The 17,153-nt window shown below is 43.6% G+C and overlaps 1 non-coding gene across 1 annotated transcript; it reads left to right on the plus strand.

Annotated features, from left to right (window-relative positions):
- Positions 1-7,532: 7,532 nt before the first annotated feature.
- Trnat-ugu (transfer RNA threonine (anticodon UGU)) lies at positions 7,533-7,615 on the plus strand. Its single transcript has one exon. It is a non-coding gene; the product is annotated as a tRNA-Thr (tRNA).
- The last annotated feature ends 9,538 nt before the right edge of the window (positions 7,616-17,153 follow it).

Consider the following 17,153-nt stretch of genomic DNA (forward strand, 5'->3'; position numbering starts at 1 on the left):
CGTCGTTCATCACCTGCACGACCGCATCATACACGTTAGCCGACTTCTTAAAGAACCAATGTAAAAGTGTCTTCTTCAGGATCTATGTGAAAAGAGCCCAGCATCGCTCCCTTGAGCACACAACTAGAAAAACGTCGTCTCCACTCGACTCCCATGGTGTTCTGCAACTGCCTGCTTTCCCATTGGCTGAAGGAATCCCCAACAAAAACACATGATTTTTACGTTCTAACGGCATGATATGACTCAACTTGACCACTTCCCTGGCTAAAGTAATGTATTACAACATCATTTAAGTAAAGAAATGTTATGAACATTCGGTCACACACTGACCATTCACAATAAATGTAAATAAAGGTCCATAAATAAATAAGATTCTTGAGCAAGTGTGCACACATTAAATGACAACACACTGCCGTTAAATATTATTTAAACAATTACTTAGGCCTGTTTCACAGAAGTATCTTTTTGTCCTGTTATCGAGGGTGGTGACAGCTAACACAAGCGGTTGACCACTTGCCAAATTACCATGATTTTGTGTTAGTAATTGTAATAAATAGTTAAATAAATATCCAGAAAAAATAGTAAGATACTCATTAAATAAATACACAAGTATGATAAGATATGAGGTATTCATGCTGCATTCATTTTCTGCATTATTTTTGAGAATACGATGTTCGGACGAACATTTGCCTAGTGAAATGGTATAAAAAACGTAATAAACTCAGAAATAAAATTTATGCAGGTACATAGCTTTCAGGGATGATGACTATAGTGCAATGCTATCATCTGAGATCAAGTTTGTTGAAGTCTCGTGATTTCTTTTAACAGTTTTTAATTCAGAGGTTCATTGTGAAAATATTTAGGCACTGTAAAATATTAAATTCTGTAGGTTTAAATGTACTGCAAATATTGTTGTGTCCTTGGATGTACCTCATTTTTCTGAAATCACAAATGTATTCAGATTTGCTTTATTATTTGATGGTTAATTTTAAAGTGCCGTAAGAAGCCATCTTTCTGGATGCTTAGAAGTCAACCATTACTGACGCATTCCGAATTTTTCTAAGAGTGCGACCACTGTTCAGATTCACGTACCAGGATGTACACGCTTCCTGTCAAACCTTTGTACCAGCGCCTCTGATCGCCTGCAAAGGTCGCTGAGGCTGGGCAGGCTGTGGCGCTTTGCCTGAGCCTGGCACGCCACCCCCTGAGCCCTGGACCCGGTAGTGTTCAGCCGTACAAACATATTGACTTCATACCGATACTAGGCGACAGATTAACTCAGCTACATACATGTAGCGATACAGCACTGATCAGTGTCTATTCTCGTTATAGCGTAGTGTGCATTATGTTTTTGAAGCGATAACTAGGTTCCAGACAATGTGGGTCAGACGAGAGTGGAAAACCGTCAAAAAACCTCAGTAGCCGATGAACTGCGGCGAGTTTTGCCACGGTACCATTTAGCTGGCTCGGGAGCGTTACTGAGATGCTCAGTAAATTCCAATGACAGACAGTATATGAGAGGCATTGTGCATCCCGAGAGGCTTACTCCTAAAATTCCTATGGAGTACTATCTGCAGAGTTTTGCAAAATATTACTTCATCCCATAGACGTCTCGTGAATTGACAACAACGAGAAAATTCGATAAATTAAATTTAATACACACGTATACCAACAATCATTCATCCTACATGTCACATACTACCGGAACTGGGAAAGGATAATCAGTTATTAGTACCCTCCCGCACACACCATCAGGTGGCTTGTGAAGTATAGATAAAGATACCATATAGCTACCACGAGTAGTATTACATCGGAATATGACCATAAAGTACCCAGCAAGCTTACTCGTATCTCACACAACCTAAATCATCCTCATAATGGAAAAAAAGAAAATCTTTTCACTTTCAGTTCAAGTTACACTCTTATCAGCACACAGTTGTGGCAATAGAGTATGCAGTTTCACTTTCAGGCAGAAAAAGTTGTCAGTAAACCACAAGTAATGTATCTTACCATATAACATACTACAAAAAGGGCTATTAGCTTCAGTGAAAACAGGGAAAGATAGTTTGGGAGACTTTTTTGGCTCTTATGCAACATACGGTTGATATGAAAATAATACTAAAGGCTTGAGAAAAATGGAGGGATCCGCCAGCTCCTTTGTAGCTAACACAATCACAGGTTTTGCGACACTGTCTGGAGACGAGGAGTAAGAAATTCATTTGTCATTTGGCTCTATTGAGGTGTCGATGTGCTGAAAAGATATCTACATCTGCATCTACATCCATACTCCGCAAGCCACCTGACGGTGTGTGGCGGAGGGTACCTTGAGCACCTCTATCAGTTGTCCCTTCTATTCCAGTCTCGTATTGTTCATGGAAAGAAGGATTGTGCCGTGCGGTTAAAGGCGCTGCTGTCTGGAACCACAAGACCGCTACAGTCGCTGGTTCGAATCCTGCCTCGGGCATGGATGTTTGTGATGTCCTTAGCTTAGTTAGGTTTAACTAGTTCTAAGTTCTAGGGGACTAATGACCTCAGCAGTTGAGTCCCATAGTGCTCAGAGCCAAAGAAGGGTTGTCAGTATGCCTCTGTGTGGGCTCTAATCTCTCTGACTTTATCCTCACGGTCTCTTCCCGAGATATACGTAGGAGGGCGAAATATACTGCTTGACTCCTCAGTGAAGGTATGTTCTCGAAACTTCAACAAAAGCCCGTACCGAGCTACCGAGCGTCTCTCCTGCAGAGTTTTCCACTGGAGTTTATCTATCATCTCCGTATCGCTTTCGCGATTGCTAAATGATCCTGTAACGAAGCGCGCTGCTTTCCGTTGGATCTTCATTATCTCTTCTACCAACCCTATCTGGTACAGATCCCACACTGCTGAGCAGTATTCAAGCAGTGGGCGAACAAACGTACTGTAACCTACTTCCTTTGTTTTCGGATTGCATTTCCTCAGTGAACTTCCGGTGTCATCCACAAGGTCATTTATGTATATTGTGAATAGCAACGGTCCTACGACACTCCCCTGCGGCACATTTGCAATCACTCTTACTTCGGAAGACTTCTCTCCATTGAGAATAACATGCTGCTTTCTGTTATCTAGGAACTCTTCAATCCAATCACACAGTTGGTCTGATATTTCATATGCTCTTACTTTGTTCATTAAACGACTGTGGGGAAATGTATCGAACGCCTTGCGGAAGTCAAGAAACACGGCATCTACCTGGGAACCCATGTCTATGGCCCTCTGAGTCTCGTGGACGAGTAGCGCGAGCTGGGTTTCACACGATCGTCTTTTTCGAAACCCATGCTGATTCCTACAAAGTAGATTTCTAGTCTCCAGAAAAGTCATTATACTCGAACATAATACGTGTTCCAAAATGATTGAGGTGTGGCACATCCAGTTTTTGCTCCTTTGTTAATGATCTTTCCTCTGAACTATCAGTTCATAACTTAGCTATTTTCAAGAAAGGAATTAGCACTACATGGGACTTGCTCTTCTTGAGAACCATTCAATGGTTTATCTGAGTGAAACGTTTAGCAATAACATAACAAGCATCTTAGAAGTTTAGTGCAGAATCATTACTTACGATTTCCCGAAGCAATAGCGTATAGCAATAAAATCTGGGTAGTATGACTTACGTTTACTCATTTTTGGATTGTTATTTGGTGCGTCATTGGGGTTTTAATAATTGATTCTGTTGTTGTGTACGTACTATATGAAGAGTGTTGAGTGTGTCCGTTGCGTGACAGGGCTCATGGGTGAAACTTTTGGTTGGGATTAGTTTTGTTAGGGCACTGTAAAGTAGACATCGGTCTGCATAATTCCGCATGCACTAGCACTGCTAGATAATGACATTGTACCGCACTAATGAAGCTCCGAGAAAGATCCTTCACATGTATCTTCTCAAGCCTAATGTAGCGCCGCAACTCCCAGTATTCAAGCCTTTTCGTAAAATATGACGATCAAGAGCCGGAGTTTACCCCACTATCCACTCCAGAATTTTCGTCATATGCTACAATCATACACTGAGTTCACTTCACTCACTGCTTCAGAATAGAGACGACAAAACTTGTTCAGTATTTGCACAAAGCCACTTTATGCAGCGTGGACCGCAGCAAGATGTGCTGGGAGAGAGTCGGTGAGGTTCTGGAAGGTACCGACAGGGATGTGGAGTCATACTGACTCCAGTACCGTGGCCAGCTGTGCTACGTTTCTCAATTGAGGAAACATGGCGCGAACAATGCCATTGAGGTGGTGCCGCAGATTCTTCACTGGGTGTAAACCGGGACAGTTAAGTGGCCAGGGATATACGGTAAACTCATTCTGGAGCTTTTCAGACCACGCAAGTACACTGCGAACTGTGTGACACGTTGCGTTGTTCTGCTGGTAGATGCCATCGTGGCAGGGAAAAACAAACTGCATATAAGGGTGAAGATGATCCCTAACGATGGATGTTCATTTTTGTTGATCCACTGTATCTTCCAGAATGACGAGATCGTCCAAGGAAAGCTACGAAAACGTTCCTGCCGTACTGGTAGAAAATCCGAAGAAATTCTGGTCGTATGTAAAGTACACAAGCGGCAAGACGCAGTAAATACCCTCGCTGCGCAGTGCCGATGGCACTGTTACCGACGACTGTGCCGCTAAAGCGGAGTTATTGAACGCAGTTTTTCGAAATTCCTTCACCAGGGAAGACGAATGGAATGTTCCAGAATTTGAAACACGAACAGCTGTTAGCATGAGTTTCTTAGAAGTAGGTACCTTAGGGGTTGCGAAACAACTCAAATCGCTTGATACGGGCAAGTCTTCAGGTCCAAATTGTATATCGATTAGGTTCCTTTCAGATTACGCTGATAAAATAGCTCCCTACTTAGCAATCATATAAAACCGCTCGCTCACCGATAGATCTGTACCTACAGATTGGAAAATTGCGCAGGTCGCACCGTTGTTTAAGAAGGGTAGTAGGAGTAATCTATCGAACTACAGACCTATATCATTGACGTCGGTCTGCAGTAGGGTTTGGGTGCATATACTGTATTCAAACGTTATGAATCACCTCGAAGGGAACGATCTATTGATGCGTAATCAGCATGGTTTCAGAAAACATCGTTCTTGTGCAACGCAGCTAGCTCTTTATTCGTACGAAGTAATGGCCGCTCTCGACAGGGGATCTCAAGTTGATTCAGTATTTCTAGATTTCCGGAAAGATTTTGACACCGTTCCTCACAAGCGACTTCTAATCAAGCTGCGGGCCTACGGGGTATCGTCTCAGTTGTGCGACTGGATTCGTGATTTCCTGTCAGGAAGGTCGCAGTTCGTAGTAATAGACGGCAAATCATCGAGTAAAACTGAAGTGATATTAGCTGTTCCCTAGGGAAGCGTCCTGGCACCTCTGCTGTTCCTGATCTACACTCCTGGAAATGGAAAAAAGAACACATTGACACCGGTGTGTCAGACCCACCATACTGGCTCCGGACACTGCGAGAGGGCTATACAAGCAATGATCACACGCACGGCACAGCGGACACACCAGGAACCGCGGTGTTGGCCGTCGAATGGCGCTAGCTGCGCAGCATTTGTGCACCGCCGCCTTCAGTGTCAGCCAGTTTGCCGTGGCATACGGAGCTCCATCGCAGTCTTTAACACTGGTAGCATGCCGCGACAGCGTGGACGTGAACCGTATGTGCAGTTGACGGACTTTGAGCGAGGGCGTATAGTGGGCATGCGGGAGGCCGGGTGGACGTACCGCCGAATTGCTCAACACGTGGGGCGTGAGGTCTCCACAGTACATCGATGTTGTCGCCAGTGGTCGGCGGAAGGTGCACGTGCCCGTCGACCTGGGACCGAACAGCAGCGACGCACGGATGCACGCCAAGAACGTAGGGTCCTACGCAGTGCCGTAGGGGACCGTACCGCCACTTCCCAGCATATTAGGGACACTGTTGCTCCTGGGGTATCGGCGAGGACCATTCGCAACCGTCTCCATGAAGCTGTGCTACGGTCCCGCACACCGTTAGGCCGTCTTCCGCTCACGCCCCAACATCGTGCAGCCCGCCTCCAGTGGTGTCGCGACAGGCGTGAATGGAGGGACGAATGGAGACGTGTCGTCTTCAGCGATGAGAGTCGCTTCTGCCTTGGTGCCAATGATGGTCGTATGCGTGTTTGGCGCCGTGCAGATGAGCGCCACAATCAGGACTGCATACGACCGAGACACACAGGGGGGGAGCGATCTCCTACACTGGCCGTACACCACTGGTGATCGTCGAGGGGACACTGAATAGTGCACGGTACATCCAAACCGTCATCGAACCCATCGTTCTACCATTCCTAGACCGGCAAGGGAACTTGCTGTTCCAACAGGACAATGCACGTCCACATGTATCCCGTGCCACCCAATGTGCTCTAGAAGGTGTAAGTCAACTACCCTGGTCAGCAAGATCTCCGGATCTGTCCCCCATTGAGCATGTTTGGGACTGGATGAAGCGTCGTCTCACGCGGTCTGCACGTCCAGCACGAACGCTGGTCCAACTGAGGCGCCAGGTGGAAATGGCATGGCAAGCCGTTCCACAGGACTACATCCAGCATCTCTACGATCGTCTCCATGGGAGAATAGCAACCTGCATTGCTGCGAAAGGTGGATATACACTGTACTAGTGCCGACATTGTGCATGCTCTGTTGCCTGTGTCTATGTGCCTGTGGTTCTGTCAGTGTGATCATGTGATGTATCTGACCCCAGGAATGTGTCAATAAAGTTTCCCCTTCCTGGGACAATGAATTCACTGTGTTCTTATTTCAAATTCCAGGAGTGTATATAAATGACCTGGGTGACAATCTGAGCAGTTCTCTTAGGTTGTTCGCAGATGATGCTGTAATTTACCGACTAGTAAGGTCATCCAAAGACCAGTATCAGTGGCAACGCGATTTAGAAAAGATTGCTATATAGTGTGGCAGGTGGAAGTTGACGCTAAATAACGAAAAGTGTGAGGTGATCCACATGAGTTCCAAAAGAAATCCGTTGGAATTCGATTACTCGATAAATATATATGACGGTAGTATCTGTTCCCGAAAGAACAGTTACCGTGGATGACCGTGCAGCTTTGCTAGAAATGAAATCATAAATAAATGGACACCCTAGCTGCAAACAGCTGTTGATGTACTTCATTGGGGACATGTTGAAAATGTGTGCCCCGACCGGGACTCGAACCCGGGACCTCCTGCTTTCATGGCAGACTCTCTATCCATCCGACCCACCGTGGGCACAGAGGATAGTGCGTCTGCAGGGACTTATCTTTCGGGAACAGATACTACCGTCATATATAGTTAAAATATGGCTTCCCGGCCATTGACCTTCTTGTGCGAACGCACACGCTATGCCCGAACTCGTACGGGACTTGGTATATTAATCTGCCACGAGTAATGAGTATGATGGGCAAACATCTATTAGGCGCACTACGAATGTAGTGGTGTGGACATGTTGGGAATGTAGATCTCACGGGCAGCGTGCAAGGGATAAGTCCCTGCAGACGCACTATCCTCTGTGCCCACGGTGGCTCAGATGGATAGAGCGTCTGCCATGTAAGCAGGAGGTCCCGGGTTCGAGTCCCGGTCGGGGAACACATTTTCAACATATCCCCAATGAAGTACATCAACGCCTGTTTGCAGCTAGGGTGTCCATTTAATTATCATTTCACTCGATAAGTAGTACAATTCTCAAGGCTGTCAGTTCAACTAAGTACCTGGGCGTTAAAATTACGAACAACTTCAGTTGGAAAGACCACATAGATAATATTGTGGGGAAGACGAGCCAAACATTGCGTTTCATTGGCAGGACACTTAGAAGTTGCAACAAGTCCACTAAAGTGACAGCTTACACTACACTCGTTCGTCCTCTGTTAGAATATTGCTGCGAGATGTGGGATCATTACCAGGTGGGATTGACGGAGGACATCGAAAGGGTGCAAAAAAGGGCAGCTCGTTTTGTATTATCACGTAATAGGGGAGAGAGTGTGGCAGATATGATAAGCGAGTTGGGATGGAAGTCATTAAAGCAAAGACGTTTTTCGTCGCGGCGAGATCTATTTACGAAATTTCAGTCACCAACTTTCTCTTCCGAATGCGAAAATATCTTGTTGAGCCCAACCTACATAGGTAGGAATGATCATCAAAATAAAATAAGAGAAATCAGAGCTCGAACAGAAAGGTTTAGGTGTTCGTTTTTCCCGCGCGCTGTTCGGCAGTGGAATGGTAGAGAGATAGTATGATTGTGGTTCGATGAACCCTCCGCCAAGCACTTAAATGTGAATTGCGGAGTAATCATGTAGATGTAGATGTACTAGCCCACGGCCACCCCTCCGATGACACATAAAACGTGATTCATCCGACAATGCCACTTGTCGCCACTCACTGGAGGTCCATTTGCGGTACGGGCTTGCAAATTCCATCCCTCGTCGCCGATGAACAGCAGTCAGAATGTGTAATAAAAGTATGTCATGGTACACATAATTATTCTACTTCTGTAATAGTAGTACTCAGATTTGACATGTAAATTTAACTTCAGCTTCATAAAGTGCATCTACCACTTTAAATAAAATTTGGCTTTAAAGTAGTCCTAGTTTTCCCACAAAAATTTTAATTCCAAAATTAGGATAGCAGAATGTGACTACACTTCAGCATATTCTGTTAACAGCAGAGACATGTGTCGAGAATCTTAGTAAGACTAGTTTAAGCCCAGCAAAAGAAATTTCCTTTTACTCACTCCAGAAAAATATAAAAGATACTATAAAATCTTCACTCATATTAAACTGCTCTCAATCATTTACAGGAGAATCCACAGAATCTGATGTTTCTAATTAGTATCACAACGAAAGTTTAAAAACCAAATGCCACTTGTGACAACTGCAGATAAAATTTTAACAGTTGCATACCAATTGGAGGAGGGGGGGGGGGTCAGTAACGGACGCCAACGATGTTTTTAGGCTAAAACTCCTGTCGTGTTCAGTACTTTATTTAATAAATACATGAAATTTGTCATAATTATAATTGCTACAATCGACAATAAGAACAGCTTTTGGTTTACACTCATTGTTGAGTCATAGCGATTGTTATAAGCCGGCCTGGGTGGCCGAGCGGTTCTAGGCGCTACAGTCTGGAACCGCGCGACCGCTACGGTCGCAGGTTCGAATCCTGCCTCGGGCATGGATGTGTGTGATGTCCTTAGCTTAGTTAAGTTTAAGTAGTTCTAAGTTCTAGGGGACTGATGACCTCACAAGTTAAGTCCCATAGTGCTCAGAGCCATTTGAACCATTTTTTGAATGTTATAACTGAAGGTGTAGCTGGTCAACAATCACCACTCGCAGTCAACCGGTAAACAGTGTGGCGAGTGGAAGGTAATATCTTTGTGGCATTTGACACAATGTACAAGAAGATGAAATTGACAGATGACGAAATTAGAAATTTGCTTGAGAGTTCAGACTATGAATTTAGTGGTGAACCATCCGAAAGCTCAAGCAGTGAAACTGAATATTTAGTCATGGAAATTCCAGATCAAGTAGTTTCTGACAGCAGCGAGTTGGATGAAAGTGAGCAGGGTAAGTATCGATTTTTATTACTTTTGCAGATATTTTGGAGTATATTAGGATGTGTGTCTGGGTAGAGTGCTTAGTTTGCTAGTGTTCGGTTCTGGTTTAATATTTTTATAGATATTCAACCAACAAGAAGACGACCCAGGCCGATAGCACAAATTGATCAACTTGAAAAAGACATGGTGGCCCCGTCAAGTATGATATGGAAGAAAGCTCTTACGTAAATCAAAGGAGGAGGTCTGTTGCTAACGTAATGAGAACCCTGAAAGGAACTAAGCCAGGGATAAAACCTGATACACCAGGTTTAGCTTTTCCCATGTACTTCTATGATAACATCCTGGATAACATTTTGATGTCTACCAATCAAAAGCTTGGAAATCTTACGGAATCATCCGAAGATATTTTCATAAAATATTCGAAACTGAAGAAATTGTGTCAGCAATTGGAATTCTATTGAACTGTGGAGTCCATAGACAGAACAAGGAGAGTTTACGTGATATATTTAGTAGAGAAAACTTTCCGATGTTCCGAGCTTCATTTTCAGAGCATTGACTGAGGCTCTTACTGAAGTGCTTGCGTTTTGATGATGCTCTAACTTGAGCAGCTAGAAGACAGACCGACAAATTTGCTCCTAACAGGGATATATGGAACATGATAGTAAATTTCCTGAGTTTTATAATCCTAGTGAGTCAGTCACAGTGGATGAAGAACTTGTGACCTTCCATGGGCGAAGCCCGTTCAGGCTATATATTCCAACAAAACCAGGAAAATATAGAATAGAGGTGAACCTGTTATGTGATTCAGATACGAAATACTGCTTCGCTGCGGATCCCTACGCTGGAAAGCACGCTAATGAGAAGAGTCATAACAATGACCCTGAAATAGTTAGAAGATTGAATGAAATGTCTAACTTGAAACAATCTGCAAGAAATGTTACCATGGACAGAAAGTTCACTACCGTTCCACTCGCATCTGATCTTTTGAAAAAGAAAATAACTACAGTTGGTACTAATCGAAGTGACAAACGCCATGTTCCTACAGAACTCCGTCCTGTTTCTCTAAAACCTACACCGGGAACAATCCGATTTGCCTTTAGTGATGATGCCACGTTTGTCAGTTACGTGCCTAAGAAAGGAAAGATTGTCACAGTATTGTCAACCCAACATCATGATATGAATGCGACGGAAGAGAAGAAAGACATCATCCTATTCTACAACTGTACAAAGTCACGAGTGGATACATTCTATAAGTGTGTAAGAACGTACAGCCGCCGTCGAGCAAAGCGTCGATGGCCAATGGCGGTGTTTTTCAACTTGATTGACGTTGCAGCATACAAATCATATGTTGTATTTCAAGATACACATAAGGAATGAACAAAGAATTACCCGACAAAGAGTTCTGGAAGAAAGAAGTACCTGAAAGATCTTACTCGTGAACTTTGTAACCTCAACATGAAAAGACGCGCTCAATATGCTGTAGGTCTACACTCAAAATACACTACAGCGTTATCAACTTTTGGGTATGAGTGCTATCAAAATCAAGGTGCTCTGAGCAGAAGAAACAACGTTACGGAGCCGCGACGGAAAGTAACATGTGCAGCTTTGCATAATCTGCCAAAGAAAGGACGCTGTTAATTATGTGCCCGAAGCAAAGACCATAAGTACATGAAATCTTGCACTTCTTGCAAGAAGTATATCTGCTCTGCACACATCAAGAAAGAAGAAGTAGTTCGTATTGTAAAGTGTTCTGAATGTGAATCTGAGTTATCCTTGTAATTGTGAAATTAATACAAATAAATGTAAAAAAAACTATTTATTTTTTACTAAAAATGGCCCAGAAACCCTTTCCCACTAATAATAATCAACATTTTAATCTTCAACTCTGCCAAAATTATGGAAATACATAAGTAATGTGATTTATCCTAGATAGAGAATGTGACCCCTCCCATTGGCGTTGGCCAGTGTAACATACAGAATTGGTATTTAACTGTTAACATACACTAAGCATAAAGAAGGCAAAACACGCAATTATCATAATGTGTAAACACAGTATCACATTTAGCAAGCATTATGCATACATTAATAAGAATTTTATCACACTGTTCTGAGAGCAAGAAGTACGTAGCTTATAGCTCACATGAAGTAGCATCCCTCAAGTAAAACTCATTAATAGAGAATGTGCAGACAAAACCTCTCTATAGTATCCCAACACTGCTAGCAGTAGTAATTGACTGATCACTCCCACAGCTCGGCACTCACAAGACATGCAGTTATTACGAAAATTTGTTGAACACTGACAGTATGAAACAATGAGTGAGTTGTACTGAAATTAACAACTAATCAGAATTTCACTGCAGAAGATCATGCCAGAGTAAGCCAAATTTGGAACTGGTTTACACTAACAGGAATTAACATTAAATGAAAGAAACTGCAAGTAACTGCACATCACACATCAGAATCTACACTACTATACAAAGACAAGTCGTTGTTGAAAGCTGTTATCAATATCTCAAAAAGTACTTGCCCAATTTATTTAAAATTATCACACCATACTGCAATAAACATTCTAACGTACAAAGGCTACAAATTTTGTAAAAATATGTGGGAATTAAGTGCAAGTACGATGTAATGTGACAACGTCATTCGTAGTAATCGTAAATAGTTCTTGGCTGATTTACTTCCTATTTTGACATGATACTCTAATAAAATACATATACTATATAAATTATCGAAGTTTCCAAGTTGTCAACAAAAATCTGGGAACGACCTTGACCAATTTACTTCCAATTTTGACATAATGCTTTAATATGCTCAACCACTTTATGTACTTCTGTAAGATTTGTTGGCTGACAAGTCGCACGAGTCACTTCTAGTCCCATCACAGCCCAAACACGTCGTCGACTGGAGACAAGTCCGAAGATCGTGCTGACCCGGAAAGTCGCTACATACCTTGCAGAGCACGATGAGGTTCAAGGGAAATTTGCAGGTGAGCATCATCCCTTTGGAATAACACATCCCTTTCCTATGGCAAGAACTGCAAAAGAACGTATCTAACAACATTTTGCACGTAACGAGATGCTTGTTAGAGGCCCCTCCAGAAACGCCAGGGGTGAATGAGAGTTGAAGTTTATCGTATTCGAGACCATAAGGGCCGGGATGGGCACAATGCGTCTTGGACGAATGCACTCTACAAGACGGTGCTCACCAGGTCTATGTCATGTGCGGAAACGACCTTCACTTGTGTGCGGGCAGAATCTGCTCTCATCGCTGAAGACCAACAGCGCGCCATTCTATCTTCCAAGTGATCGTCTGACGGAACCAATGCCGGCCGGAGTGGCCGTGCTGTTCTAGGCGCTAAAGTCTGGAACCGAGCAACTGCTACGGTCGCAGGTTCGAATCCTGCCTCGGGCATGGATGTGTGTGATGCCCTTAGGTTAGATAGGTTTAATTAGTTCTAAGTTCTAGGCGACTGATGACCTCAGAAGTTAAGTCGTATAGTTCTCAGAGCCGTTTGAACCTTTTGAACGGCACCAATGGAGCCGTGCACGTAGATGCTGTGGCGTTAGTGAATGATGGGCTAGAGGTGTGCGTGCCCATAGTCCCACTACTGAGAACTGATTGGCAACAGTTCGTGTTGACACGTGTGGGTTCACGAGCCCTCTTATCTATGCTGTGTTAGCTGTACGATCTGTCACTGCTGCCCTCACAATATGACGATCCTGTCAGACATCTGTGCTGCGTGGACGTCCAGAACCTCGTCTACAGGTGAGAGAATGTTCACATGACCTCTGATACCAGCACCGTTGCACAACTGCTACAACACGTCCAACTTGTGTGGCAATTCTCCGAAACGACCATCCAGCCACTCGGAAGGCCACAATTTTATCCCTTTCACACTCGCCCAGTGGGCTATCGGAAACACGAGTTTCCCTCCGTGGCATGGTTGCCTGCTTGCTCCACACGTTCGTACCACACTAAACTTTCGGGCTGTGAGCATTCCCTATTAAACGGTAGACACAGATGGAGCTCTGATGGCTATGACACTACGCTGTATGTTGGCGGACGACGTTGAAACCATTATCAGTACATCTACTTTACTCAGGTGGCAAATGCCGTCATCGGATCATAACCGACGTCGTCTTTCCTCCATGCATTGCTGCCTGTGGAGGCTACACTAAGTACTAAAGTTGGTGTTTCGGTATGGGTCGATTCCTAGTACCTCATATATACGAGGGTTGGAACTAAAATAGTGGCAAATATTTATTCATAACCGATACAAAAGAGTTACATGTTTGCACCTGTCACTGTCCTTCAAAGTAGCTACCAGCGTTGCACAGAACCCGTCGCCAACGATGTGGAAGGCGTAGTATACCGTTAGCAGAGCTTGTTCTGCTGATGGTGTGAAAGGAGCGGTCTACTGCCTGTCGAATCTCTGGAACAGTTCTGAAGCGAATGCCACGAAGTGGTTCCTTCATCCTCGGAATCAAATCAAAGCCACAAGGACTTAACTCCGGGGAATATGGTGGATGGTACAGTACTTCCCAGTCCCATCGACCGAACAGAGCAGCCACAGCTAGCGCTGTATGCGCTCGCGCATTGTCGTGCAAAATGATGGGTGGGTTACGCAGGAAGTATTGCCGCTTCTTTCGCAAAGCTGGCCGCAGGTTATGATCCAAAAACGAACAGTAATACTGTGCATTGATGGTGGCATTCGCTTCAGAACTGTTCTCGAGATTCGACAGGCAGTAGACCAGTCCATTCGCATCATCAAAAAAACAGGCTCTGTTAAAGGTATACTACACCTTCCTCATCACTGGCAACGGGTTCTGCATAACGCTGGTGACTACATTGAAGGACAGTTCAAATGGTTCAAATGGCTCTGAGCACATGGGACTTAACTTCTGAGGTCATCAGTCCCCTAGAACTTAGAACTACTTAAACCTAACTAACCTAACGACATAACACACACCCATGCCCGAGACAGGATTCGAACCTGCGACCGTAGCGGTCGCGCGGGTCCAGACTGTAGCGCCTAGAACCGCTCGGCCACCCCAGCCGGCTGAAGGACAGTAACAGGTGCAAACATATAACTCTTTTGTATCGGTTGTGAATAAATAGTTGCCACTATTAAAGTTCCAACCCTTGTATATGACTGAAGGCGTCGATGTAGTTAGCGAAATCCTCGAATATTTCTTGACCGTTGTACTTCTTGAATCAAGACTAGAGTAACATTTGGACAGACATTGGTAACAAAAATTTCGAAAAGTTCTTGACCGATTTACTTCCAATTTGTACACGATTGTTGATAAATATCTCGAAAATTTCGTGACAGATGTACTTCAAATTTTTACACATCCTCTAATAAACATTCGGAAGGGCATAGGAAATATTTTTTGGAACAACAACGTACAGGACTTCTGTTAAAACAACTGTGAGGAAGAAAATACTGAGCTACTCTGTGCTATGAAAGGATGTACGTGGTGTTTATTTTTCAGTTTCTTTTAAGTGCGATAACAGGGCATTTAAACCATTGGACAATTAGTTTCTCCCCTATATATTCTTTCTCCTTACATATATAACTTTAAACAAAAATTGTATGTGCAACTATTTTGTTTCTTTCCTCGCAGCCGGTTATAAAAGAAAATAGGAAAGTTCTATTCATGGCTGTGGGCTTATGATTAGAATACTATTACGGAAGGTGATCATTCGAAACTTTGTAGTCCTACTCATTTGCTGATTAAAACAATAGGAAATTCTATTGTTGAAGCTACTACCCTCACATAACCAGCAGCTCGACAGGCCTCTCATACCCCATATACCAATGATTAGAACCGATTTACCGAATTATTTCAAACGATTTCAGTTCTCAATCAAGATTTCATAAGCTACAACAATACACAAGGTTCAACGTTCAGGGGATTGCTAAAGGGACATAGAGAGGGGAAGGAGGAGATGAGCAAAGATAGGACGGAAGAAAAGGTCGAGAAAGGTAGTGGGAGAAGGAGACGGATAGTGAGTGGGGGGGGGGGGCAATGGACAGAGAGAAGGAAGGAGGAGCAGGAGCCGCGGGGGATTAGCCGAGCGGTCTCAGGCGCTGCAATCATGGACTGTGCGGCTGATCCCGGCGGAGGTTCGAGTCCTCCCTCCGGCATGGGTGTGTGTGTTTGTCCTTAGGATAATTTAAGTTAAGTAGTGTTTAAGCTTAGGGACTGATGACCTTAGCAGTTAAGTCCCACAAGATTTCACACACATTTGAACATTTTTTTTGAGGAGGAGGAGATACAGAGAGCGGTGAGGAGGTAATCAGGACGTACAGTATAGCCAAATCCCATACATATTTAGCATCTGCGAATCATTGCGGTGTTCGTTAGTATTCAATATGAACAAAATCCTGGCAAAGGGATAACAAATTTGCAAGTGGTGTGCACTGATAAGCAGATGATTTAACTTCTACCAAGTATATCTACCTTGTCCTGGTAATGTCTTGCAAAAATCCAAAAACGGCCCAAACAACACATCTACTAAGAGAACCAGCCTAGATAAAAGAAAATAATTGTGTATGACGAGCACACCCTACATTTAATTCGCAACGGAAGCATTTCACGCATAATATAGTAACCTGGATAATGATGAATATGAAAAGCTTAATCACAAGATCAAAATAATTTTATAATGTGGTAATGAGGGACTTAACAGTTGTTCACTTTACAATACGATGTGGACCCAGTATGGTAGTATTAATAGTCAAACAAGAATGACAGAATTATTTCAAGCAATACGACTTGAAGTCATTTGAATGATTTACAGCTTGAAATGTTTGAATGTGCATGGTTTAGCAACGGTGATTAAACACCTCTTGATAAGACTCTATGTGAAATAGCTTTAGAGACATTCTGTGGAACCAGTCAGAGTGGTACCCCAAACAGCGTCCGTCGTCATAACAGTACATCTTCATTGCTTCAAAAGTCGTGCCCCGGTGGCTGACTAAACAGAGCGACCGTACACATGAGACTACACATGAGAGCTGCAGTTTGGAATGTAGGCCTTAAAGACCACGCACACCTCGCAGTGTTTCTATCTCCCACCTGTCGTCTTAGAAAGATGATAATGTCCCTTTTACTGCAGAGCATGTGCTCAGCCATGGCTTTGTTTATGAATTGGAGCAGTGACGGTTATGATTACAGTAAAATGAGGATCCCCTTCTCAGTGAAGAGCACTTCAGTACAATTAAAGAGATGCCTTATTTTATTCCGAACACTAAGTCTTCCCACAGCATCGTTACCACACGAAAGAGTTACAGCAAATGATTGTATGACATATGACTAGTGTAAATTGCTGCCACATAAATCCAACAACGCTTAACAACACTTTTTCATAAACATTCTGAGCAGTGAAACAAGTTACGCATGCTACAGCTCTCGCTTTTTACAAAATTTACGCTCGTGACCACAGGTGGGTTCGGCCATTAGATACGTGACCAGCCACTTTGGCCTGTGTCGTCCAACTCTAATAATGCAATAAATCTTAACAGTGGCGTTGCATGGGCGACCGTAATCGACCACGGCCCACAAC

Source organism: Schistocerca serialis, chromosome 3 (genome assembly GCF_023864345.2).
Source record: "Schistocerca serialis cubense isolate TAMUIC-IGC-003099 chromosome 3, iqSchSeri2.2, whole genome shotgun sequence".
Taxonomy (NCBI): Eukaryota; Metazoa; Arthropoda; class Insecta; order Orthoptera; family Acrididae; genus Schistocerca; species Schistocerca serialis.